Genomic DNA, 26,425 nt, shown 5'->3' with positions numbered 1-26,425 from the left:
TCCGGTCTCGGGTGAGAAAAAGGCAATCGGACGACAAACCGTCCTGTCGCATCTCGAGCGACGGTTTTTTGGAAGTGCGTTTCACACTCCTCCTCCGCCTTGGTGTGTACCGAGGTCGAAGGGAGTTCTTCGACTTCCCAAAACTTGCGAATCGCCGTGTCCAGCGATTCGAGGACGTTACAGTGCAACGTCCGCAAAGTTTTGTTTTTATTGCCCTTAACATTTGTTGGGCGTTAGCATTTGTCTCGAAATGCAGCAGAGCATGATGTCTGCCATTGCATTTCGGGTACCCCTCCTCGGAAGGACAACGCGCGTTTCTATGCTGAGGTGACAGGCAGAGAATGCACTGCTGGCTATCTTTTATGAACTGATAGCGGCGGTTCGGCGTCAAGTTACGGAATGCACCACATTTGGTCATTCTGTGCTCGAGGCCGCAGAATCCGCAAGTCACAGTTTTTTCAGCTGGACTTTCTAGAACGGAGTTCTGACTCCGTACTTTATGTTTCGGTGAGTGTTCGGTTGCAGGCTTGCTCGGACCATCATCTAACATAGTTAGAGCCCTTGCATGCCCCTCCAGGAACTCGATCAACTCGACATGCTTGGGATAGTCCGGAGAGAGACGCTGCGACCTTTCCGACTCCGCTTTGAAAGGCTCTTCCAAATGGCTTCGAATAGTATGGGCCAGCTGCCAATTTCGCTGCTGTAAAATTGTGCCCTGTTTTTCGAATGCCGCAAGGGCCTGTTTGAAAACGACGACGATCTGATTTAGGCTATCGAGATCATCTCTTTTGATTGTTTTCAATTTGGTCAGTTGATTAAACAATCTGGCGGTCACGATACGTGGTAACCCGAATTGTTCTTTCAAGGTTTTCAACGCCACTTCGAAATTCTCATCGGTAACTTCGAGGTGCGCGATCGCTGCCAACGCTTTATCTTCCAGACAGGCGTTCAGATATTGCAGTCGATGCACATCTGCAAGCCTCGGATTATTTATTATGCCGGAAGTGAACAGATCCGCGAAATGTGTCCATTTGCGTGGATCACCTCCGAACTTGGGGAGACGTTGTTCGGAAGTTCGATAGCGACGTCATGCGGGCTGACCGACGTGGGTGCCGCTTTTGATTCAGCGGCCAGTCTGGTCAGCTCCGTGGTAACGTACGCCTGAAACTCCATGTACTCTCCTTAGTTTCTACACCACCTTTTGCGAGGAAGTCGCAAGTGTTGCGTTTCGCAGGGGCATATTTGCTCTGAATCGACAAGTACTGCTCAACGGCTTCCTTGTATTGTTTGGACACGGTGGCGAGCTTTGTTCTGAGGAGCTCTTCAGTGTATTGAGCTCGGCCACGTTTCTATAAATAAGAGATCGACCTTGACATCATGTCGAACCGGGTGATCAGGTCGTCCAGATCGTCTTTGAACTCGCTTCGACCTTCATCCTTGGCTACAGACATGCTGGTCTCTGATTCGAGGATTTTATAATCTACTCAAAGTTAATTTGTCCGTAAACAGCGACTTACGTGAACGTACTTGCAAATCTTTCCTGTTCTTTCAACCTCAGTCCGGTTCGAAGGACCGTTTGTTAGAAACTAAGGGTTCTAACCGGGGCCCGGACGAGGGAAATAGCAGGGGAAGTCAATTGTCAAGATTTATTATTAATTTTTCGCTTGTCGCGCAGCGACAAGCCGTTTGTTTAAAAAAAAAAAAAAATAGAGATTTTTGAAAAATATAAAAATATAAAAAATATATTTTTTGTTGGCCAGGGGGGTGGCCTCACCGGCGTTGCCCTGGGTGTGGTGGACCTTGAGTGCTGAAACAAAGGTTCAACCAAATTTAATACATGCGTACACATATCGTAAACACACGCTCGTCAGCTGTTCGTCTCGCTCTCCTAACGACTATCAGTGCGCTTGGAGGGGGAGATCAGCTTCCGTTTAGCATTGATCAGTGGACTGTAATTTTTAATTGCTCGCTGATAGTTATTTATTTAAGCTACCAGCGAGACTTTTCCCTGAAAAGAAGAGAATTCACTCGTATCTGTCGGGGATCGACAGACGAAGACTCGGTCGCGCATTGTCGTCGCGACGCGGCACTGCCGAATCCAACTGTCAATCTCTTTTCAATGTATATTACGGTTCTCTCTCTCGACGCTGACGTCACGATACCGTTTGAACCGGTGTTTCAAGCGAATCTTCGCGTGAGGTCTGGGTGCAAAAACACGTAAACGGCCACGGTTTTAAATTGTCCGTAGGTTCAATGAACTTGACGAACGCTTAACCTTTCAAAGTGTCACGTACCCAAACGGATACAGGAATCGTGGCCGTGAATTTAATTTTCCGGACGAATGCGATTTTAAATAGTTTTTAACATATTTAATCACACGTCCAGTTGTTATATCTGCGCGTGGTACATTTCAGCAGGCTATAACTTCGTTACTTTTCCGAATTCCAATTTAATATTTGGTAGATATATTTTCGAGACTGTATACTAAAAGAAAATGCAAAAAAATTCAATTTTTTTAATCCCACAAAGTAGAAAGGCCCCTTCAGAATCTTTTGCGTTTTCTTGATTTAGACAAACAGAACTGCTGGACTCATGGAAGCAATTAGAACACTTTTTCGATATACGATTGAATACGAGGCTCTGCACTACTACTTTTTACTGTTTCTCGTTGTAAAAATTTGTAAATATTACTGAAGGAGTAATAAATATATATGCGATACGTCGATCCAAGAAAAATACCAAACACTATTTTGTACTAAAAAAATTTATGTATTCTCAAAATACGAATAATAAAGTGAGCGAAATATTCGTGTTAAGAAGTCTCATGGTTTTTTCGTATAAAATTTGGAAAGAATGTCTATTTTGTTGTCTACTTTATTAAAGGATCCTCCTAAGTACATACATCTGCTACTAACCGCGCCGATAATCGAGTGTAATATTGTATGGTTTTATGGTACTTCAAAACTGCTTTGACAGCAAGACAGTATACGGGGTAAATTTTCCAACTGCGTAACCGCTAGAAAGTTTTTCGACCACAAGTTCGAGTCTCTTTTTGGATTTGACAATTTTTATTTTTTTACATATTTACATATAAATGTTCTAAGAGTATTTCAGAAATTTCCTTTAATTTTTTAAAATAACGTGTATGTATCGGAATAACTAAAAAACTATGACGTATACTAATCATTATTGACAGGCTAATTATGTTCTAATCGGATCTTGAAATCAGGATATAAAACGTAAATATAAAATTACATTGAAATTCATTAAGTTGTTTAGACTCAATCGTATTAATAATATAGATACATAAACGCACATTCATAAGCATATTATATGCCTACATAGGTAGGAAAGATAAATGCCTGGGCGGGAATAGAGTGGACCTTAGTTATATTTAATGAAAAAATTTTTTCGAAAATCGACCCCAGGAATTGTGAAAATTTTTTATTCTTATAACCCGTTTTTCTCCATTAAATGTGTTCGATCATACCTATGTGTATGTATCGCTGTCACACATTTTTATACCCCTCTGAATTCGTCTTTTTACACTTGCATAAGGATATAAAAACAGAATTTTGAATTTTTTGTTTCTTATAAAATACGATTGTAAAATTTCAAAAATTAATTGCGAGAAAAAAATATACTTTCAACCATTATATTTTCTTCGTTAAATAGGACAAGTTTTACCTATATCATTTTTTTATATGTTTGTAAATAACGAAGATATTTAGTATTTCTATTTCAATCATTATAAGATATTGAATCAGTGGAATGGAATATACCGTATAAAATGAATAGCCGTGAAACTAAAAACGGAATATGCAGTGAAATTAAATATGAATATATAATACATCATATAATACATTCATAATATGAAAATGTAATACAACAATCAATGACTGCGAGTTTGATGCGATTACGATACATTGCGACGGAAAACTTTCACCAGCTTTACATGGGGCAGGAAAAGACAAAAGATTACCAATAATTATCACTTCTAGAGGTGTCATACGGTTGCTATGGATTCCCATCATTCCACGTAACAGAGGGAATGATCAAGCCTCTGCGGTATATGACTTATTAGAAGAATGGTGCAACAAAGTTCAAGCACTTTGCTGTGACACTACATACTCCACTAGACACTGGACGTTTCCAAGGAGCTTGCGTTCTACTTGAACAAAAATTAAACAGGGATATCTTATATTTATCCTGTAGGCGTCGTATATATGAGATTATTCTACAGAATGTATTTAACGAAAAACTATCAAAATCTTTGACTCCCAGTGCTCCGCTATACAACAAGTTTCAAGAAACATAACCAAAAATTGATAAATTGAGATTTGTACCCGGAATTGAAAATAAATATGACCACCAAACAATTCAAACTACAGTAGTTCAAGAAATGTTCCAATTTTTAACAAATATTCTAGAAAATGAGCAACAGCCACGAGAGAATTATAAAGAAATTCTTGATCTTGTTATTATTTTCATAGATGGAACTCAACTAAAAAATATAAGTTTTCGAGCTCCAGGACATTTTTATCACGCTCGATGGATGGCGAAAGCTTTGTATTGCTTGAAAATATATTCATTCAAGGAACAATTTAATTTAAGTGATAAAGAAGAAAGTGGAATTAGAGATATTTGTTTCTTTCAGTTCAGCGACGATGGTAGCTTCACACCAAGATTTGGAATTCGTTGCAGAATCTCATTCGTTTCATGAGATTGGTGAAGAAGTAAGCAAGGTAGAAATAAGGAAATGTTTCAACCACTTGTGGTACTTAACATCGGAAGCATTAGCAATGTCTTTTTCCGATAACAAAGTGGAAAAGGACAGTAAGTTATGAGTGCTGGAGGCGATGGATCAACGAGGCCATAGATGACTCTAGCAAAAGACTAAAAATTGGTACTGAAGATATACAAAATTATATTGACAAAGGACTGGATCATTTTGTCTTCCACGAGGCAACATGATTTTTTGAAAGAATTTCCATGTCAACTGGATTTTTAAGAAAAGATCCTGACACGTGGGAAGATGATGACAATTGTAATGACACTGCTAAACGTGAAATTAAACTTATGAAAGAATACAATTTATTATTATCCAAAGATGGGGAAGAAAAACAATTTTACATAATAAATAATTTCAAAACAGCGAAAACAATTTCCTAATGTAATAAAACATACTTTAATGAAAGATATTTTAACACAATAAGAATAATTTCATTTTTTACTCTCTTAGATATTACTTCAATGCTTCAGAATTGCTTTTTCTATGTTATATTTTCTTCTATAAATAGACCGTTTAAATAGAAATATGTAAATTCTATACATATCGTAGTTATTTGTGAATATATAACAAAATTGTTCGAACAAAAATTTGAAGAGTCAAATGTAACCCTCAAAGAAAAAATTTTTTTTCAAAGTCAATTTTTGAAATTTCAGTCTTTGTTTTTTTTTCTTTTTTAATGCAATGACATATTTTTGTCTATATTTTTATACAGCGCAAAAAGACGAATTCAGCGATATACAAAAGTATGAAAACTGTGAATTAAAACGGAGAAAAACGAATTACGAAAATAAAAAATTTTCAATTTTGATGTGCCACACTTTTTCATAATCCTATAATGAAATGGCATAATCCTAGGGGGTGTTCCAACAAAAATCCCAATGTTTAAAAATATGTGGCTGATCCACAGACGAGGTATACGAGTAGACCTGCAAAATTCGGAGGTGATTTTAGTGCCCTCTTCGAATTAGTATTGATGGGCAGACAGCTGTAGTATTTGCGTAAATGCATGTGGATTGACTATGGGAGGGATTGAAAAAGGCAATCCAGTACAGTAATGCCTACATAAATGACCAAGCTCGGGACCGGCTTCGGTCATTTATGTGGGCATGGTTAGTTCTCAGAATTCAGCAGAGATAGGGAAGTAGGATAAGTGCGAGTAAGATACAATAGCTTGCACCCGGAACCATATATACAATGTATCGATATCGGCTGGCGGCGTCAGGTTATATTCGACACGCTCGATGTTCGAAGCCGCTTGGCTTCTAAGAATTGGTGGGGATACCTCTGGTCATTTATGTGAGCAAACATCAGTTCACTTATGTGGGCACTACTGTATTATCAGGCGGGAGGCTGGTGCCTAAAGGAAACTACCCCTCCACTTAAACGCAATAATGCATAGACACCTTGTATATGAGTTCCGGTGTTTCGTATAGCTTCGGGTATTCGAGAAAAAAGACGAATGTGAGTCTTTCCCCTTCTTGCTCTCAACACAGTTGAAATTCGATCACGTGACACCGGCATGCGATTTCGAATCTTGACTGCCTAGGCATTTCTACTTTCCAACCTATACAGAGTGTTCGGTCTCCCCTGGGAAAAATTTTAATGGGGGATTCTAGAGGCCAAAATAAGACGAAAATCAAGAATACCAATTTGTTGATGGAGGCTTCGTTAAAAAGTTAGCGTTTGAAGTTCTGCCCATACTGAATTTTTTTCTCAAAAATGCGCAAGATTTCGGAGGTGTATCTATTTACCAGAAATGATTGTAATTGACCCCCGCAACCGAAAATAATTTTTTCTGAACGATTTGAAATTTTTGAATTTAATTGTTAATTTTTTAACGAAGTCTCCATGAACATGTTACGTATGTCGAACGTTTTGTTCCTCAAATTTTTCTTGCCACTTGCGTGCATTATGAAATCGCTCTGCTACTTATCTAACCTTGGAAATGGGGGTCACTTCCGTCGCGATGCAGCAGCCCGTTAATTAATACAATTCGGAGAATAGAGCAGCCCGTTAATTAATACAATTCGGAGAATAGTGCACACGGTGATTTCTAACGTACTTTTGAATCCGCCCCACTCAGATTTTTTGGTATATAAACCCCGTGATTTCATTACTCAGGGGATCATAATCGTACCGTCACGCTTAGTGTCAACTCCACGACTCTCGTTACGCGTATACGATTTTTGTTAGTCAGTTGTATTTGTGAGATCGGGCTACAGTTCCCTGTCGTATGAATATTATACCATATAGAATCCGTAAACCGGCATAAATTCTATTGCGGCCATATATGGTAACGTCTAATGTGCATCTGAATCCTCCCCCACGGATTTTTGGGTATATAAACCCCTTGATTTTCTTACTCGGGGGATCATAATCGTACCGTCACGTTAGAGTCAACGTCACGTCTCTCGTCACCCGTATACGATTTGATAGTCAGTTGTATTTTGTGAGATCGGGCTACCGTACCCTTTCGTATCAATATTAATCAATATAGAATCCGTGAACCGGCATAAATTCTATTACGGCCATTATTTTCAACCGACTTACCCCCGCATCGCCAGTGCGTCAACACCGCGCAAGATCTTTTTAGGTAAATATAATCATTCTTTGATCGCGACACAAGATGCACGAAACAATTGTATTTTATTTGTTGATTTAAGAATATATCTACTCTTATCAAATCAGAGTTACCCAACTTCTTTAACCCATAATTATATAAAGCGGTTATCATTAGTTAAACGTTCCCATAATAATATAACCTTACCGCTCGGGTTATATTATATTTAATAATTCATAGTTACGAGTTCAATTAACACATCCCTAAATCCAAATACAACCTCTTACAACCTAGTGGCTCCTCGATTACGCATCGAGTTCGTCCACGCAATCTATTACCATCCTAGCGGCTCCCTGATTACGCATCAGGTTCGTCCGCATCTTACAGCTCCCTGATTTCGCATCAGGTTCGTCTGTGATTTATCCAACCTCCCAGCAGCTCCTCGATTACGCATCGAGTTCGTCTGCGTTTCTTCCAACCTCCTAGCAGCTCCCCGATTTCGCATTGGGTTCGTCTGCGTCGTTATCAACAATCCTAGTGACTCCCCGATTTCGCATCGGGTTCGTTCACGACGTTTCACCCTCCTACGGCTCCCTGGTTTCGCACCAGGTTCGTCCGTACGTGACTCCATCCCAGAGGCTCCCTGATTTCGCATCAGGTTCGTCCTCGTTATCAACTATCCTAGCGGCTCCCCAATTTCGCATTGGGTTCGTCCGTGCACCTAACTAACAAATTGATACCATATTCCATACTCTCTCTCGCACTCGCAGGCCACGCGCGCTGCACGGCCCTGGCTCGTAACATGGCTGTGGAAAAGATCATTGACAAATATAATAATCACGGATTATTAAGTAATATTGATCATAAATGGCGACCGAAAAAACTCAATGAGAGTGATGTGAGGCAAATTTGCAAAGAAGTAAAAGAAAATCCTTTTCCCAGTTCTGTAAACATAGCATAAGAACTGAGTAATCTAAAGAAAGAAACGGTTAGTGCAAGAACAATCCGTGGAACACTGAATAGAGCAGGGTTATTAGGAAGAGTTCCGAGGAAGAAACGGTTACAATATGCTAAAGACCACCTCAAATATAATGCAACATTCTGGAATGATGTTCTCTTCACTGATGAGAGTACATTCGTAATTGATCAAGACAGAAAACCGCCGAAAGTATGGAGAAGTAAAAATAGTGCTTTGAAGGAACAGAACTTAGTCCATATAGTCAAACATGGAGGGGGATCTGTGATGGTCTGGGGGTGTGTGGCTGCTTCCGTGGTTGGAAATTTTGTGTTCATTGAAGATACAACGAAAAAGGAGAATTACGTTGAAATATTGCAGAGAAACTTAGAGCCTTCCGTTGCGAAATTGAATTTATCAAGAACAGAGACATTTTAAAGTGACAACGATCCGAAGCATACATCACGCATAGCAAAGGAATGGCTTTTTTACAGGACACTAAAACAATTAAAACATTCTCCGCAATCTCCAGATCTTAATAGCATAGATTTTCTATGGGATTATCTGCATTGAAAAATACGAAAAAAAGAGATGACGTTGAAAGAAACTCTCAGCAATATCATTTTAGAAGAATAGAATCAAATTTTAGCAAATTATACATCTCCATTGGTCAAATCTGTGAGAAACAGATTGACCGAATATGTAGAAAACAGCGGACGTTCAACAAAATAATAATTTCACAAGAAAAAGGAAAAATTGTTATTAATAACTATAGATGTTAATTTTATATCGACTCAAGGAAAAGGGAAATTTTTTGTTCTTTGTATTATATGTTTGCTTATTGTTAAATTATTACTAAAAAAAATGTATGTTTTTTATAAAAGATAAACTGAGCTTTCAATATCATATACCTTTTTCTATTATCTTTCATACCTTTTAAATGATTTCAAACAGAAGTTGAAAACTTCAAGTGTTAACTTTATATGTATTGACGCAAACTATAGCTTTATAACACGTCGTTTACTAATGGGGCACAAGCGAATATTATTAATTTCTAGCGATGGTCCTCTCAATTAAGGGTTCGACTGGTCATTACGAAAGCAAGAAATAACTAAGCCCTCAATAACAAAAATTCACGCCTGTGCAAGAAACCTTGGTTCTGTAAGCCATTGGCCGACCAGCCGCCAAACATACATTGTAGTATTTTAAAGACGACAGTGAGATCGCTTCTCGGCCTGATGGCTAAGATCAAAGTGTAGTCTGTTCTTATCAGCTTAGTATCTGATACACTCCCCATCGGGGAGTCCAGAATATTAATCTGATTTTTGGAATTTGACGGAGCTGTTGGGGCTTGCTCCACCTCTGTCGCGAGTCAGCCTGGCATTGCAGTGCCGCCAGGATTGGCTCAACAACTACACCAAAATCAGATTTAAGTATTCCTTTTTGTTTAAATATCGCGTTAATTGACGGATTTGAGAACCGTTTAGAGAAATATTCAAGTTAACGTGAATTATAACTGAGAACCATAAATTCCTCGTACGGTATTGTTTTTCGTGTACGCGACATTCCAGAGACTCTCTGATGCGTAGTTCGGTACACGGAACGATACAGGTTAGAAAAACCATACGCGAGTGTTGGTTGCTCTCAGTCACGTGATCGACCCAATATATTTACTTGGGATCGATCGTCGAAGATACATAAACAGAGAGGGTAGAGGAATATTGAAATTAAGAAGAGATAGACATTGAAGAGCAGGGATAGCGCCGCGAGGTGGTGATTACCCCTCTCGTGGCCGCGACTGCGGATGTCTGTTCGCTTCTTAGCTTCAAAGACTCGAAAGCGAGTCCTCGCAGCGAGCAGATCGACAAACGATTCCGCTCCGCGACGAAACCAAATCTCCGAATATAGGTTCTGAGAAGACTCGAACCTTTCGTTGAGAATTTTAAATTGTTGCTCAAGATTAACTAAATCGGTGAGGCATTTTATCAGCCCCGATTATTGGCTGTACAATCTCGCCGAATAGCACGTGACGCTCGAGTTACGTGGTCGTGTGAGGGAATTGATAAACTTCGGTTCCCGCTTGGCGAGATTATTAATAAAATTTAAAAGACTGTGGGTTTTCGTCCAACTTTCATGTGACGTTTGTGCTACGCGGTCATGAAAGGGGAATCGAGATAAGAATCGTTTCCCGTGTGTCGAAACTCCAGTCTCAGCAAGGGCTACGGCCCGATCAGTACTGACGACTCCACGGACTGCTGCATTTGACGCGGTCGTGCGAGGCTGGCATTATCACGGACTGCTGCATTTGACGCGGTCGTGCGACAAGTTGAATTGTCCGCACGGTTTTGTATATCACCCCTTGGGTGGTCTCTGAGCGATACCCTACGTGGGCTCACCGTTTCTCAGGTCGGGGCTAAGAAATTCCGGACTTCTTAGCCCAACCTGCTCGAGCAACGCTCCTTGACCGCCAGTGAGTACGTACCCTGTGCGTAGAGCAACGCATAATGAGCACCGTGGTGTATGCTCCTTTAAACGTAAGACGCTACGTGCGCCGTTAAGGGCTACACCACACCGCGTCTTGTACGCAGGGAACGGTGAGAAACTGCGGTTTGGACAGCATTTGGAGCTTTACGACCTCCACCTGTTGTCCTTTCCTGCGGCATTCAACGATCGCTAAAAAAGCGGAGAATTGAGAAATTAGATCTCTTCTTCCGCACAGCGATCGAACGGTTCTCGATTTGTGAGAACGTTCATATATACAGTCCACATACATATCTCAGTTCGTCGAGACGTGTCTGTAATCTCCGCTCTCGAGTGCGAACGGCACAGACAGGAGCGTGCGAGATAAAGCGAGACAGGCGACGCGACAAGCGTTAATAGGTATTTAAATCCTGCCTTGTCTTTCCTTGTTACAGAACAACACATCGCGAACTTGGCCAGGAGAAGCCGGCCCAGGTTTTTTCCCCCAGACGTCGGACCGACGTCTAGGCGGTTTTTTTCCTTTTTTCCCCTTTTTGATTGAAAATAAAAGTTTAATTTCTTGAGCAAATTCTGGTGCAGCAATTTATTCAAACTTTTTCCCAGTGTCCTTTCCCTCGTAATCCGGACCACGTCAGACTAAAATAACCCCCCCCCCCTTAGGGCGGTTAAGGTCTTTAAACACTTTTATTTATTTATTTATTGACTTTGTTAAACTTTTTAACTTTTCAACTTTTGACTTTTAACTTTTTAAACTTTTATATTCTAACTTGCTTCTCTATACACTTTGATCCTTTTTTCGCTCTCTCTGCTTGTTTTTCGTTTCTGTTCTCTAAGTTTTAGGCATGGCCGAAGGATCCGGATGCGTCGCCCGGGGAAACGAGGTAATTGTGAAGTTTCCGTTCCCTACACAATTCAACTGTCCCTATTGCTACCGAGGGACCACGGCACTACGAAAGGGAGCGGCAGTGTACCAGCGGCACGAGGATTTAGGTAAACATCTTAAGCTACACCATTCCGGGATTACGCGTAGGTTTGTATGCGGTGACTGCGGCTTCACCGACGACAGTGCTTATGCACTGAAGAGGGTGAAGCAGCATCACGCTGCAAGCCACGCGAATGGTGCACCGAATCCTCCTGCCGCTGGTGCACCATCGGCCGCCCCGGGCGACGCATCTGCATCCCCGGCCAGCGGACCCGCGGGGGGGGGGGCTCCCTCCGCGAGGGCGCGAGAAGCGAGGCCCCGCGATCCGCCGAAACGGATCGATCGACCACGCGAGGAGGCGAGCCGGCATGCGCGAGAAGATACGTGCCAGCGGTGGCGGCCTCGACCTCCCGCGGAAAGGCAAAGTCCTCCGCCCCCACAACGACGACGGCAAGGACAACGACAGGGCGCAGAACAATGGCGGCGACGGTGGCGGGCTTCTTTCCCGCCACCGCCACACTGAAGAATTTTGTTACCGTCGCCGCCAGACGCAGCGGGTCGCAGCCCGAGCCCGCAACGGCTGCACCGAGGGAGTGCAGCAGAAGGGTGACTCCGACCACCACCTTCGCGGAGGTCACCCGGGGGCCACCGGCCGCCACTACCGGGTTAACGACGACAGCCACGGCGAGGGAAACGAAAAGGACGACGCCCAAGACGCCCTCGCCGGCCGGACCGACGACAGTGGGGGGGACCACCACCACCCAGCCGCCCCCCCCCCCTCCGCAACTAGCCCAGACCAACTCCGGCAATCTGTCGTCGGCCGGTAGGATTGCCCCGGTGGTCGTAACATCCACGGCGGCCACGACGACGACGACGACGACGATCACGACGACCACGACGACGACCTCCGTGGTACGGGGGTCGATACCAGCGCCGGTCGTGACACCACCGCCCACCCGTGGTCCAACTCCATCGCCGAGGGGGTCAGCCGGCGACAATTCCACCTCGCCGCCGGCGCCCAGGACGAGGGCGCGAGCCAGGAGAGCCGCCACCGAGCCCCCCCCCCCAGCAGACCCCGGGCACACCACGACGAAGCAGGTGGATTCGCGGCACTCCCCAGGCGGTGGTACCAGTCGCGGCCAGGAGGACGCCGCCGACGACATCTCCGGCGGCGCTAGGATGCCCCACCCCAAGGAGAGGAAGAAGCGCCCGGGCCGTGTCCCTCCCGCCCCGGGAGGGGGACGAAGGGGGGCAACACCACCGCCCCCGTATCCCCAGGGATGGGGACGGCAAGAAGAGGGAGAAGGAGAAGACTCCCGGCCATCGAGGAGTCGTCGTCGGAAGAAGAGGCAACGACAGCGGCCCCGTCGACGTCGCCGCCGAATGAAGAATGGACAGTGGCGGCCCCCAGAAGAGGAAGGAAGAGGGTTGGGCTGCAGACCCCCGTGCCGAGGGAACAGGATGCAACGGAGGAAGGAGTAATGCCCCCCGGCAGCGCAGCAATGGTCGGTCCCTCCGTGGAGGCGGAACGGGGCCGAAATACGGACCAGGGCCCAACTAGTAGTAAGGGTAGTAATAGTAATATATATTTTGATTTTAACAGCGGGACTAATGATATGAGCAGTGAAAAAAGGTACTGTGACAGGGCCACGAGCCCTATTAATTTTAATGACAATTGTATTCGGGACGACCAGCAAGGGGAGTTAAGTTGTGATATAATTGACGCGAGCCGGGGCTGTCCGACTAATACCCCCGGGTCAAACCGGGGCTCTGTTTGTAGAAGGACCGCGGCCCCGAGTGGTGCAACCTCTGCGGTCAGTAGAAGGAACGCCGCCGTGGACCGGAGGCAGACGGCGACGAGGGGGAGGGGGAGTGGTGTCGACCCAGGAACGTGCACACGGAGTGACCCGATGGTGACCGGAGGTAAGCGGATGCAGCGGACGTGTGGGGGGCTCAGGCATGGGCCGGAGCGGAATCCCGAAGTAATCGTGGAGCGTCCAAGGAGAGGGCGCGGACCCCCCCCCCCCGGAGCGAGCGGAGACCAATGGCTGCCCCCCGCCGACGCGGCGGCGGTGGAGACAGCGGAGGGCTTAGAGGCCCTTGCCGCCCTTGTGGCGGATTTCTTTGGTTCGAGGCGTTCTGCACGTGGAAGGGGGGGGGGGGGGTGCCGCAAGAGCCACTGGGGGGAGGGAGGAAGGCCGGATGCGGCGGAGAGTTTGAGGGTGCGTCCCCGAGGGGATGCCAGTTGCAACGTAGCGACCGGGGCTCCTTCTACACGGACGGAACACGTCCGGGAAGCCACGCGAATACAGCGTCTGTTCCGAACGAACCGCAAGCGAGCAGTGCAGGAGGTGCTAGCCGAGCAATCTCCGCACTGCCAAGTGCCCAAGGACATTGTCCAAGGGCACTTTAGTTCTATATATGCGGCTCGGGACCGTTTGGAACACTTCCCGGCGCTCCACCACGACCAGCCGGATGAAGGCACCAATGAGGCACTGGAGAGGCCCTTCGGGTCGGCCGAGGTGTTTAACCGCCTCCGGGGGATGAAAAAATCATCCCCCGGACCGGATGGAATCTCCTACGGAAGGAGTCAAATACCATCTTGATCTACAAGAAAGGTGAGAGGGATGACCTCAGCAACTGGCGTCCCATCGCCATGGGCGACGTAATCCCCAAATTCTTCGCGGCCGTGATGGCCGACCGCCTTACCCGCTGGGCCGTCCAAAATCGACGTCTCTCCCCGGCACAAAAGGGCTTCCTGCCGTATGAGGGGTGCCTTGAGCACAACTTCGTTCTGCAGGAGGCCCTTGCCGACGCGAAGCGACGGCGGAGGGAATTGGTGGTTGCGTGGCTGGACCTCTCCAATGCTTTTGGTTCGGTCCCCCACACCACCATCTTAAACGCGCTGGCCGGTGGCGGTGCCCCCCTGCGATCGTCAACCTCGTCCGGTGTCTGTACACCGATTGCACGACGAGGGTCCGTACTGCCGAAGGATTCGCCGATAGGATCCCCATGCAGTCGGGAGTAAGACAGGGCTGCCCCTTGAGCCCAATACTCTTCAACCTGGCAATCGAACCCGTGGTCCGTCAAGCCGCGGAGTCGAGGGTCGGGTACGAGATGGCGGGCTTTAAGGTAGCAGCCCTGGCTTACGCGGATGATATCGCATTGATCGCGACATCCCCCGAGAGCATGAGAGGGTTATTGGTTGCAGCAGAGGCCACGGCGCGGAGTCTGGGCCTCGCGTTCAACCCGGGGAAGTGCGCGACGCTGCACGTCCTTGGAAGCGGCGTGGTGGCCCGGACTGAGTTTGGCCTCAACGAGAGACTCGTTCCAGCGCTCGGAGACGGAGACGCCTACGAACACCTGGGCATTCCCACCGGGGTTCGGATCGACCAGACGCCCTACTCCACGATCCGGGATGTGCTGAGGGACCTGGGGGCGGTGGATCGCTCCCTGCTAGCCCCGTGGCAGAAGGTGGAAACCTTAAGATCGGTCATAATTCCACGGGTGGATTTCCTGCTACGGGGCGTCAGCGTGAGGAAGTCGGCACTGGCGGAGGTAGACAAGGCTGTTAGGCGCGCGGCCAAGGGATGGCTCAATTTGCCGCAGCGGGCCAGCGCGGAGGTAGTTCACATTCCCCCTTCGTGGGGAGGATACAGACTCCTCCCGCTGGCTGACCTGGCTGATGTGACGACCGCGGCCCATGCGTTCAGGCTTCTGAACGCACGGGACCCGGTCGTTGCATCACTGGCAAGGGCGTCCCTTGATACAGTGGAGTACCTGTCGGGTCGTTTGACCGGGGACTTCGCGTGGCCAACCAGCGGATGTGCCTCATTCTGGTCACGGGTGCGGTCCGCCGCGCTCAGGTCTGCGGCGCGTTTCGGTTTTCGGTGGAAGAGGGACGATGGTCGGACCGAGCTTTCGGTGGAGATCGCCACGCGGGGCGAGCCGGTCGTGGTGTCACCAGGAGCGAAGGCGGAGATAATCCGCCGGATGAGGGCGGCAGTGGCTGAGCACTACGGAACGACACTGGTCCGGAAACCAGACCAGGGGAAGGTTTTCGGCGTGACCTCCCGCCATGCGGTGAGCAATCACTTCATGCGTGGGGGGTCATTTACTCGCTTCGCCGACTGGCGCTTTATTCATCGCGCGCGCCTTGATGTCCTCCCACTCAATGGAGCAATCCGTTGGAGGGAGGGCGATAAACGATGTCGGCGGTGCGGGTTTAAGCTCGAGAGCCTTCCCCACGTGCTCGGGCACAGCGGCGTTCACTCGGCGGCTCGCCAACTCCGACACCACGGCTTGGATCGCAGGCTTGCGAGGGCGATCCGTCTTCCGGGCGACCTCCGGGTTTACCGGCGTGTCCCGGGTGTCCCTGACGAACTGACGGCCTTGTGTCCTGACAAAGTCGTGACGCATGAGCCGTCACGATCCGTTCACCTGGTCGGAGAAGTTGCGCAAATACGCGCCCATAGGGTGTGCCCTCCACCGGCGCGGCTACACCGTCCACGTGGACGCGTTCATCGTCGGGGCCCTGGGCACCTGGCGCCCGGAGAACGAGGCCCTCTTAAAAACGCTGCGCGTCTCGTGGTTCTACGCGAGGACCATGAGACGACTCATGGTTTCGGAGACCATAGCCTGGTCCAGGGACATCTACGTGGAGCACGTTTCCGGGATTCGGCAGTACCCTGCCCCAACCGCGGCGCCTGAAGCCAACCAGGACACGGCGGCGCCGACAAGAATGACCAATTTCCAAGAGAACCGAGCGGGACGAGGGGCCGGAATGAATAACATGCTCCGTGCTCAAGAGGACGAATAGCAGGCATTAATCTGATTTTTGGAAATTGACGGACCAATTGAAGCCTGATCCACCTCTGTCGTGAGTCAGCCTGGCATTGCAGTGCCGCCAGGATGATGGGGGTGGAACTGCCCCCCAATTCGAGTCCGGCGCTAGGGGAGACACACTCGGTGGCATGGTGCGTCCATGAGCCACCAGCCGCCGAGGGGTAGAAATGGGGTCGCGGGCGGTTGCGAGTTAGAGCTCGCAGCCGCCACTAAACGCAGCCCCGAGACGGATGGCAGCGGGACGGAGTGACCTCGTCCTGCCGCCATGAGATAGCGTGAGAGCCGGGGGGACCCTCTTTGTCCCCCCGTGGATGGGCGCACAACGGTGACGATACAGCACCGCGAGCGACCGCGCGAGGAGGTTAATGGGCGGCATCCACGCGCATCGTCATGCTGCGCCGGGAGGCCGCCAGGTCGTCCGCCCAGACGGAGGCCCCGTATAGGGCCACCGACTGAACCATTGCCACATAGAGGCGGCGAACTCGTCCCGCTGGGCCCCCCAGGTTGGGGATGATCCGGCCTAAAGCCGAGACCATCCTCTCCAACCGGGGAACCAGGCAGCGGAAATGCTCCTCGAAGCGCCAGTAGCTATCGAGGATCAGCCCCAGATACCTCATCCGGGCCTTCACCTCGATATCATCCCCACCCACCCGGATCAGAGGGGGTGGCGGATCCTGCCGAGGTGAATGGAACGCTATCACCTCGGTCTTATGGACCGCCACCGTCATCCCCATCCCCGTGATCCGGTCGACGACGCGTTGCGCCCCCTCCTCGGCGAGGCGTTTGGCCCTCCCCCACTGAGCCCCGACGGCCAGCACCAGTGTGTCATCTGCGTAACACACTTGGACTCTTGGACTCTTGGAGGCTGCGACCCGCTGCCCCGGAGTGGCCACGGTGGGCGGAGCCTTGGCTCAACCCTCTTTCGCCTTCCCCGACTGTACCGGCACAGATCGGGGATGCACAGCCTTCCTACTGACCGCTCTTCCGGGGAGGAGTTCATCCCGGAAGGCGGCCAACTTTCGCTCTGTCATTTATCCAATCCTCCTCAGAAGTTTATCCTCTGAGGAGGACAGGGAACTTTGCACGGACGGAGTGCGGGTGGAAGGGCCCGTATGGCCCCGCACCACCACCGCCGCACTCCGCTTGTTTACTACCGCCGGGGGGCGCGACGGAGGAGGAGGGAGGATGGGAGGGAGGGCCACGCTACTCCACCGCGCCTCTGCCCTCCTCCTCCCCCGCCACCCCACCCCCAACAGGAGCTGCAGACGGGCGTTCCGCCCGGTCAGCTCCTGCGCCGCCTCCCTCATCTTCTGCGCAGCCTCCCTCAGGGCCTCTGCGTCGCCGCTCTTCTGTGTCTTAAAGGAGCAGGATGCGGCCACCTTCTCCACTCGCCTCAGACACGAGGAGATCCTCTCGGATATCTACACAGTGACCTCGTCCCTGAGGCAACTGAGCATAACAACAGGGCTCATTGCCCTGCCCACTCCGTCGACGGCCTGCCCCGTCCGCTTCCTCTTGGAGCCTATGTGGCTCCTGGTGGAGGAGAAAGACGAGACTGACGCAGTCTGGACGTCCTCCTCCACCCTCCACGAAGCCGGGCTAGGTGCTGAGTGAGGCGCTAGCGCCGTCACCCTAGCCCCAACTCCGTCTTCGTCCTCCCTCACCGAACTATCCCGTCCCATCCCCGTTTTAGTTAGAAAAGCCATACTGTCCCCACGCGTAGGTCGAAAATAAAGGTCCACCCAGGCAGAGCCGCTTTATCCGGGTAAGCCTAATACTCCGGGGGTTCGGCAGGTGCCCCCACAGGTGGTCGCTTGGGATTGGGCCTTTTCCCCCAACCATGCATCCCATCGCCACGCACCATAGCTTAAGATTGGAGGCGATTTTATAGAGTCGCAATACTCGCGGCCCGGGCGGTTAAGCCAAGGCCCCCGTACCTCTTGCCGTCACGTACCATTCACAAAACCAAAGAAGGAATTGGGAATGGGTTGTTGTGACGACCAACAGGAGGCTTATGGTGTGAATAGCATCAGGTACCTCGGGGTCGCTACGCCCCGTACTGCAGCCGACGATTTCCGGACACAGCCCCTGAGGGAGAAAGGCCAGGTCTACGGACTCCCGTGCCGGGGGGGGGGCAGAAAACGACGGGAAGAGACGGAACGAACCCTGGCAGCGCGAGATCGGTCGATCTTTCCGTGGAGGCGGAACAGAGCCGAAACATGGACAAAGGCCCAAATCCTAATAACAATTTTAAGTACCTGACTAAAAATAACAGTAGTAGAAGGTACTGCAATAGGGCCACCAACCCCATTAATTTTAATTTTAATATGTACGACGACCCGCATACGGACTCTAATTATAACATACCAGAACCGAACCGGGGCAATCCGATTAATATCCCCGAGTCAAACCGAGGATCTAATTTCAGATGAACTGCAGCTCCGAGTAATACGACCTCTGCGGTCGTCACCAGCGACGCGAATGCCAAAAACGGGGCGAACAACGAAAACGAAGCAAATCGGAATGACGGGGCGATCAACGAAAACGGGCCGAAAAGGGGTACGGGGCGACCGGCGAACCCGGGCCGAATAGCGGGTTGGGGCGACCAGCGAAAACGGGCCGAATAAGGGGACGGGGCGTCTAGCGGTAACGGGCCGAAAAGGGGGACGGGCCCACCAGCGAAAACGGCCGTATAGGTGGTCGGGGCGACCAGCGATAACAGGCTGGATAAGGAGATGGGGCGAATATCGAAGACGGGGCAACCAGCGAAAACGGATCGAATACGGGGACAGGGCGTCCAACGAAAACGGGCCGAATAGGGGGACGGGGTGACCAACGAAAACGGGCCGAATAGGGGTACGGGGCGAATGTCGAAGACAGGGCGAACGACGAAAAGGGGGTGAATAGGTATGACGGGGCAAACAGCGAAAACGGGACGAATAGGGGGACAGGGCGCCCAGCGAAAACGGGCCGAATATGGGGACGGGGCGAATGGCAATAACGGGACAAATAGCGGGCCGGACGAATGGCAATAACGGGGCGAATAAGGAAGACGGAGCGACCAGCGAAAACGGGCCGAATAGGGGGACGGGGCGACCAGCGAAAGCGGGCCGAATAGGGGGACGGGGCGAATCACGAAGACGGGGCGAACAACGAAACAACGAAAACTGGGAAAATAGAAATGACGGGGCAACCAGCGAACACGGTCCGAATACGGAGACGGGATGAATGTCGAAGACGGGGCGAACGACGAAAAGGGGGTGAATAGGAATGACGGGGCGACCAGCGATAACGGGCCGAATAGGGGGACGTGGCGACCAGCGAAAACGGGCCCAATATGGGGACGGGGCAAATGTCGAAGTCGGGGCGAACGACGAGAATGGGGTGCATTGGAATGACGGCGGACCAGCGATAACGGGCCCAATAGGGGGACGGGGCGACCAGCGAAAGCGGGCCCAATATGCGGGGACGGGGCGAATGCCTAAGACGGGGCGAACGACGAGAATGGGGTGAATAGGAACGACGGGGGGGCCAGCGATAACGGGCCAAATAGGGGGACATGGCGACGAGCGAAGACGGGCCGAATAGGGGGACGGGGCAAATGTTTAAACGGGACGAGTAAGCAAGACAATGCGACCAGCGTGAACGGGCCGGAAAAGGTGACGGGGCCAATTGTCAAGAAGAGGCGACCAACGAAAATAGGGCGAATACAGATGACGCGTGGAATGAGGAATTCGGGGTGACCAGAGAAAACGGGTAGAATAGGGGGATGGAGCGAGCAGCGAAGACGGGCCGAATAGGGGGACGGGGCGACCAGCGAAAGCAGGCCAAGTAGGTGGACGGGACGAATTACGAAGACGGGGCGAACAACGAAACAACGAAAACGGGGAAAATAGGAATGACGGAGCAGCCAGAGAACACGGTCCGAATACGGAGACGGGACGAATGTCGAAGACGGGGCTTACGACGAAAAGGGGGTGAATATGTATGACGGGGCGACGAGCGAAGACGGGCCGAATAGGGGAACGGGGCGAACATCGACAACGGGGCAAATTGGAATATGGGGCGACCAGCGAAAACTGGCCGAATAGGGAGACGGGGAAAATGGTAAAAACGGGGCGAATAAGGAAAACGAGGCGAACAGCGTAAACGGGCCGAATAGGGGGGCGGGGCGAATGTCGATGACGGGACAAACGGCGAAAATGGGCCCAATATGGGGTCGGGGCGAAAGTCGAAGACGGGGCGAACGATAAGCGGGTGAATTGGAATGACGGCGGACCAGCGATAACGGGCCAAATAGGGGGACGTGGAGAACATCGAAAACGTGGCGAATAAGGAAGACCGGGCGACCGGCGAAAACGGACCGAACAAGGGGACGGGACGACCAGCGAAGACGGATCGAATATGGGGACGCGGCAACCAGCGAAAACGGGCCGAATAGGGGGACGGGAGACCAGCGAAAGCGGGCCGAATAGGGGGACAGGAGACCAGCGAAAGCGGGCCGAATAGGGGGACGGGGCGACGAGCGAAGACGGGCCGAATAGAGGAACGGGGCGAAGATCGACAACGGGGCAAATTGGAATATGGGGCGACCAGCGACAACTGGCCGAATAGGGAGACGGGGAAAATGGTAAAAACAGGGCGAATAAGGAAAACGAGGCGAACAGCGTAAACGGGCCGAATAGGGGGACCGGGCGAATGTCGATGACGGGACGAACGGCGAAAATGGGCCCAACATGGGGTCGGGGCGAATGTCGAAGACGGGGCGAACGATGAGAAGGGGGTGAATTGGAATGACGGCGGACCAGCGATAACGGGCCAAATAGGGGGACGGGAGACCAGCGAAAGCGAGCCGAATAGGGGGACAGGAGACCAGCGAAAGCGGGCCGAATAGGGGGACGGGGCGACGAGCGAAGACGGGCCGAATAGAGGAACGGGGCGAAGATCGACAACGGGGCAAATTGGAATATGGGGCGACCAGCGAAAACTGGCCGAATAGGGGGACGGGGCGACGAGCGAAGACGGGCCGAATAGAGGAACGGGGCGAAGATCGACAACGGGGCAAATTGGAATATGGGGCGACCAGCGACAACTGGCCGAATAGGGAGACGGGGAAAATGGTAAAAACAGGGCGAATAAGGAAAACGAGGCGAACAGCGTAAACGGGCCGAATAGGGGGACCGGGCGAATGTCGATGACGGGACGAACGGCGAAAATGGGCCCAACATGGGGTCGGGGCGAATGTCGAAGACGGGGCGAACGATGAGAAGGGGGTGAATTGGAATGACGGCGGACCAGCGATAACGGGCCAAATAGGGGGACGGAGCGAACAACGAAAATGGGGTGAATAGGTATGACGGGGCGACCTGCGAAAACAGGCCGAATTGGGGGACGGGGCAAATGGTAAAAACGGGGCGAATAAGGAAAACGAGGCGAACAGCGTAAACGGGCCGAATAGGGGGACGGGGCGAATGTCGATGACGGGACGAACGGCGAAAATGGGCCCAATATGGGGTCGGGGCGAATGTCGCAGACGGGGCGAACGATGAGAAGGGGGTGTATTGGAATGACGGCGGACCAGCAATGACGGGCCAAATAGGGGGACGGGGCGAACGAAGAAAACGGGCCGAATAGGGGGTCGGGGCGACCGGCGAAAATGGATCGAATAGGGGGACGGGGCGACTAGCGAAAACGGGCCGAATAGGGAGACGGAGCAAATGGTAAAAATGGGGCGGCCAGCCTAAACGGGCCGAATATGCAGTCGGGGCATATGGTAAAAACGGGGCAAATAAACATGACGGGGCGACCAGCGTAAACGGCCCGAGGAGGGTGACGGGGCGAATGTCCAAGAAGGGGCGAACAACGAAAGTACAGCGAATACTAGTTACCTGGGGAATAAGGAATACGGGGCGACCAGCGAAAACGGGCCGAATACGGAGACGGGGCGAACGACGACAACGCGGCAAATAGGAATGAGGGGGCGACCAGCGAAAAAAGGGCCGAATCGGGAAACGGGGCGAATGGCAATAACGGGACAAATGGGGGCCAGACAATTGGCAATAACGGGGCGAATAAGGAAGGCAGGAAGACCAGCGAAAACGGGACAAATATGGGGTCGGGGAGTACAAGGGACGGGTGACCAGCGTAATCGGACCGAATACAGGAACGGGGCAAATATCGTTATCGGGACAAATGGGAATGAGGGACGAACAGCGAAATCGGGCCGAATAGGGGGACGAGGCGACCAGCGAAAACGGGTCGAATAGGGGAACGTGGCGACCAGAGAAAACGGGCCGAATAGGGGGACGGGGCAAATGGTAAAAACGGGGCGAATAAGCAAGACGGGGCGACCAGCGTAAACGGGCCGGAAAGGGTGACGGGGCGAATGTCCAAGTAGAGGCGAACAACGAAAATAGGGCGAATACGAATGACGCGGGGAATTAGGAATTCGGGGCGCCCAGAGAAAACGGGTAGAATAGGGGGACGGTGCGACCAGCGAAAACGGGCCGAATAGGGGGACGGGGCGACCAGCGAAAGCGGGCCGAATAGGGGGACGGGGCGAATCACGAAGACGGGGCGAACAACGAAACAACGAAAACGGGGAAAATAGAAATGACGGGGCAACCAGCGAACACGGTCCGAATACGGAGACGGGATGAATGTCGAAGACGGGGCGAACGACGAAAAGGGGGTGAATAGGAATGACGGGGCGACCAGCGATAACGGGCCGAATAGGGGGACGTGGCGACCAGCGAAAACGGGCCCAATATGGGGACGGGGCAAATGTCGAAGTCGGGGCGAACGACGAGAATGGGGTGCATTGGAATGACGGCGGACCAGCGATAACGGGCCCAATAGGGGGACGGGGCGACCAGCGAAAGCGGGCCCAATATGCGGGGACGGGGCGAATGCCTAAGACGGGGCGAACGACGAGAATGGGGTGAATAGGAACGACGGGGGGACCAGCGATAACGGGCCAAATAGGGGGACATGGCGACGAGCGAAGACGGGCCGAATAGGGGGACGGGGCAAATGTTTAAACGGGACGAGTAAGCAAGACAATGCGACCAGCGTGAACGGGCCGGAAAAGGTGACGGGGCCAATTGTCAAGAAGAGGCGACCAACGAAAATAGGGCGAATACAGATGACGCGTGGAATGAGGAATTCGGGGTGACCCGAGAAAACGGGTAGAATAGGGGGATGGAGCGAGCAGCGAAGACGGGCCGAATAGGGGGACGGGGCGACCAGCGAAAGCAGGCCAAGTAGGTGGACGGGACGAATTACGAAGACGGGGCGAACAACGAAACAACGAAAACGGGGAAAATAGGAATGACGGGGCAGCCAGAGAACACGGTCCGAATACGGAGACGGGACGAATGTCGAAGACGGGGCTTACGACGAAAAGGGGGTGAATAGGTATGACGGGGCGACGAGCGAAGACGGGCCGAATAGGGGAACGGGGCGAACATCGACAACGGGACAAATTGGAATATGGGGCGACCAGCGAAAACTGGCCGAATAGGGAGACGGGGAAAATGGTAAAAACGGGGCGAATAAGGAAAACGAGGCGAACAGCGTAAACGGGCCGAATAGGGGGGCGGGGCGAATGTCGATGACGGGACAAACGGCGAAAATGGGCCCAATATGGGGTCGGGGCGAAAGTCGAAGACGGGGCGAACGATGAGAAGCGGGTGAATTGGAATGACGGCGGACCAGCGATAACGGGCCAAATAGGGGGACGTGGAGAACATCGAAAACGTGGCGAATAAGGAAGACCGGGCGACCGGCGAAAACGGACCGAACAAGGGGACGGGACGACCAGCGAAGACGGATCGAATATGGGGACGCGGCAACCAGCGAAAACGGGCCGAATAGGGGGACGGGAGACCAGCGAAAGCGGGCCGAATAGGGGGACAGGAGACCAGCGAAAGCGGGCCGAATAGGGGGACGGGGCGACGAGCGAAGACGGGCCGAATAGAGGAACGGGGCGAAGATCGACAACGGGGCAAATTGGAATATGGGGCGACCAGCGACAACTGGCCGAATAGGGAGACGGGGAAAATGGTAAAAACAGGGCGAATAAGGAAAACGAGGCGAACAGCGTAAACGGGCCGAATAGGGGGACCGGGCGAATGTCGATGACGGGACGAACGGCGAAAATGGGCCCAACATGGGGTCGGGGCGAATGTCGAAGACGGGGCGAACGATGAGAAGGGGGTGAATTGGAATGACGGCGGACCAGCGATAACGGGCCAAATAGGGGGACGGAGCGAACAACGAAAATGGGGTGAATAGGTATGACGGGGCGACCTGCGAAAACAGGCCGAATTGGGGGACGGGGCAAATGGTAAAAACGGGGCGAATAAGGAAAACGAGGCGAACAGCGTAAACGGGCCGAATAGGGGGACGGGGCGAATGTCGATGACGGGACGAACGGCGAAAATGGGCCCAATATGGGGTCGGGGCGAACGATGAGAAGGGGGTGTATTGGAATGACGGCGGACCAGCAATGACGGGCCAAATAGGGGGACGGGGCGAACGAAGAAAACGGGCCGAATAGGGGGTCGGGGCGACCGGCGAAAATGGATCGAATAGGGGGACGGGGCGACTAGCGAAAACGGGCCGAATAGGGAGACGGAGCAAATGGTAAAAATGGGGCGGCCAGCCTAAACGGGCCGAATATGCAGTCGGGGCAAATGGTAAAAACGGGGCAAATAAACATGACGGGGCGACCAGCGTAAACGGCCCGAAGAGGGTGACGGGGCGAATGTCCAAGAAGGGGCGAACAACGAAAGTACGGCGAATAGTAGTTACCTGGGGAATAAGGAATACGGGGCGACCAGCGAAAACGGGCCGAATACGGAGACGGGGCGAACGACGACAACGCGGCAAATAGGAATGAGGGGGCGACCAGCGAAAAAAGGGCCGAATCGGGAAACGGGGCGAATGGCAATAACGGGACAAATGGGGGCCAGACAATTGGCAATAACGGGGCGAATAAGGAAGGCAGGAAGACCAGCGAAAACGGGACAAATATGGGGTCGGGGAGTACAAGGGACGGGTTACCAGCGTAATCGGACCGAATACAGGAACGGGGCAAATATCGTTATCGGGACAAATGGGAATGAGGGACGAACAGCGAAATCGGGCCGAATAGGGGGACGAGGCGACCAGCGAAAACGGGTCGAATAGGGGAACGTGGCGACCAGAGAAAACGGGCCGAATAGGGGGACGTGGCGACCAGCGAAAACGGGCCGAATAGGGGGACGGGGCGACCAGCGAAAGCGGGCCGAATAGGGGGACGGGGCGAATCACGAAGACGGGGCGAACAACGAAACAACGAAAACGGGGAAAATAGAAATGACGGGGCAACCAGCGAACACGGTCCGAATACGGAGACGGGATGAATGTCGAAGACGGGGCGAACGACGAAAAGGGGGTGAATAGGAATGACGGGGCGACCAGCGATAACGGGCCGAATAGGGGGACGTGGCGACCAGCGAAAACGGGCCCAATATGGGGACGGGGCAAATGTCGAAGTCGGGGCGAACGACGAGAATGGGGTGCATTGGAATGACGGCGGACCAGCGATAACGGGCCCAATAGGGGGACGGGGCGACCAGCGAAAGCGGGCCCAATATGCGGGGACGGGGCGAATGCCTAAGACGGGGCGAACGACGAGAATGGGGTGAATAGGAACGACGGGGGGACCAGCGATAACGGGCCAAATAGGGGGACATGGCGACGAGCGAAGACGGGCCGAATAGGGGGACGGGGCAAATGTTTAAACGGGACGAGTAAGCAAGACAATGCGACCAGCGTGAACGGGCCGGAAAAGGTGACGGGGCCAATTGTCAAGAAGAGGCGACC

General features: G+C 51.7%; 1 non-coding gene across 1 annotated transcript; it reads left to right on the top strand.

Moving 5' to 3' along the window:
• Window positions 1-9,529: 9,529 nt before the first annotated feature.
• Window positions 9,530-9,721, top strand: LOC143349634 (U2 spliceosomal RNA). Its single transcript, XR_013080959.1, has one exon. It is a non-coding gene; the product is annotated as a U2 spliceosomal RNA (small nuclear RNA).
• The last annotated feature ends 16,704 nt before the right edge of the window (window positions 9,722-26,425 follow it).

Source organism: Colletes latitarsis, chromosome 13 (assembly GCF_051014445.1).
Source record: "Colletes latitarsis isolate SP2378_abdomen chromosome 13, iyColLati1, whole genome shotgun sequence".
Lineage (NCBI taxonomy): Eukaryota > Metazoa > Arthropoda > Insecta > Hymenoptera > Colletidae > Colletes > Colletes latitarsis.
Note: the sequence above shows the minus strand (reverse complement) of the source record. Positions and strands in the feature narration are given on the sequence as shown.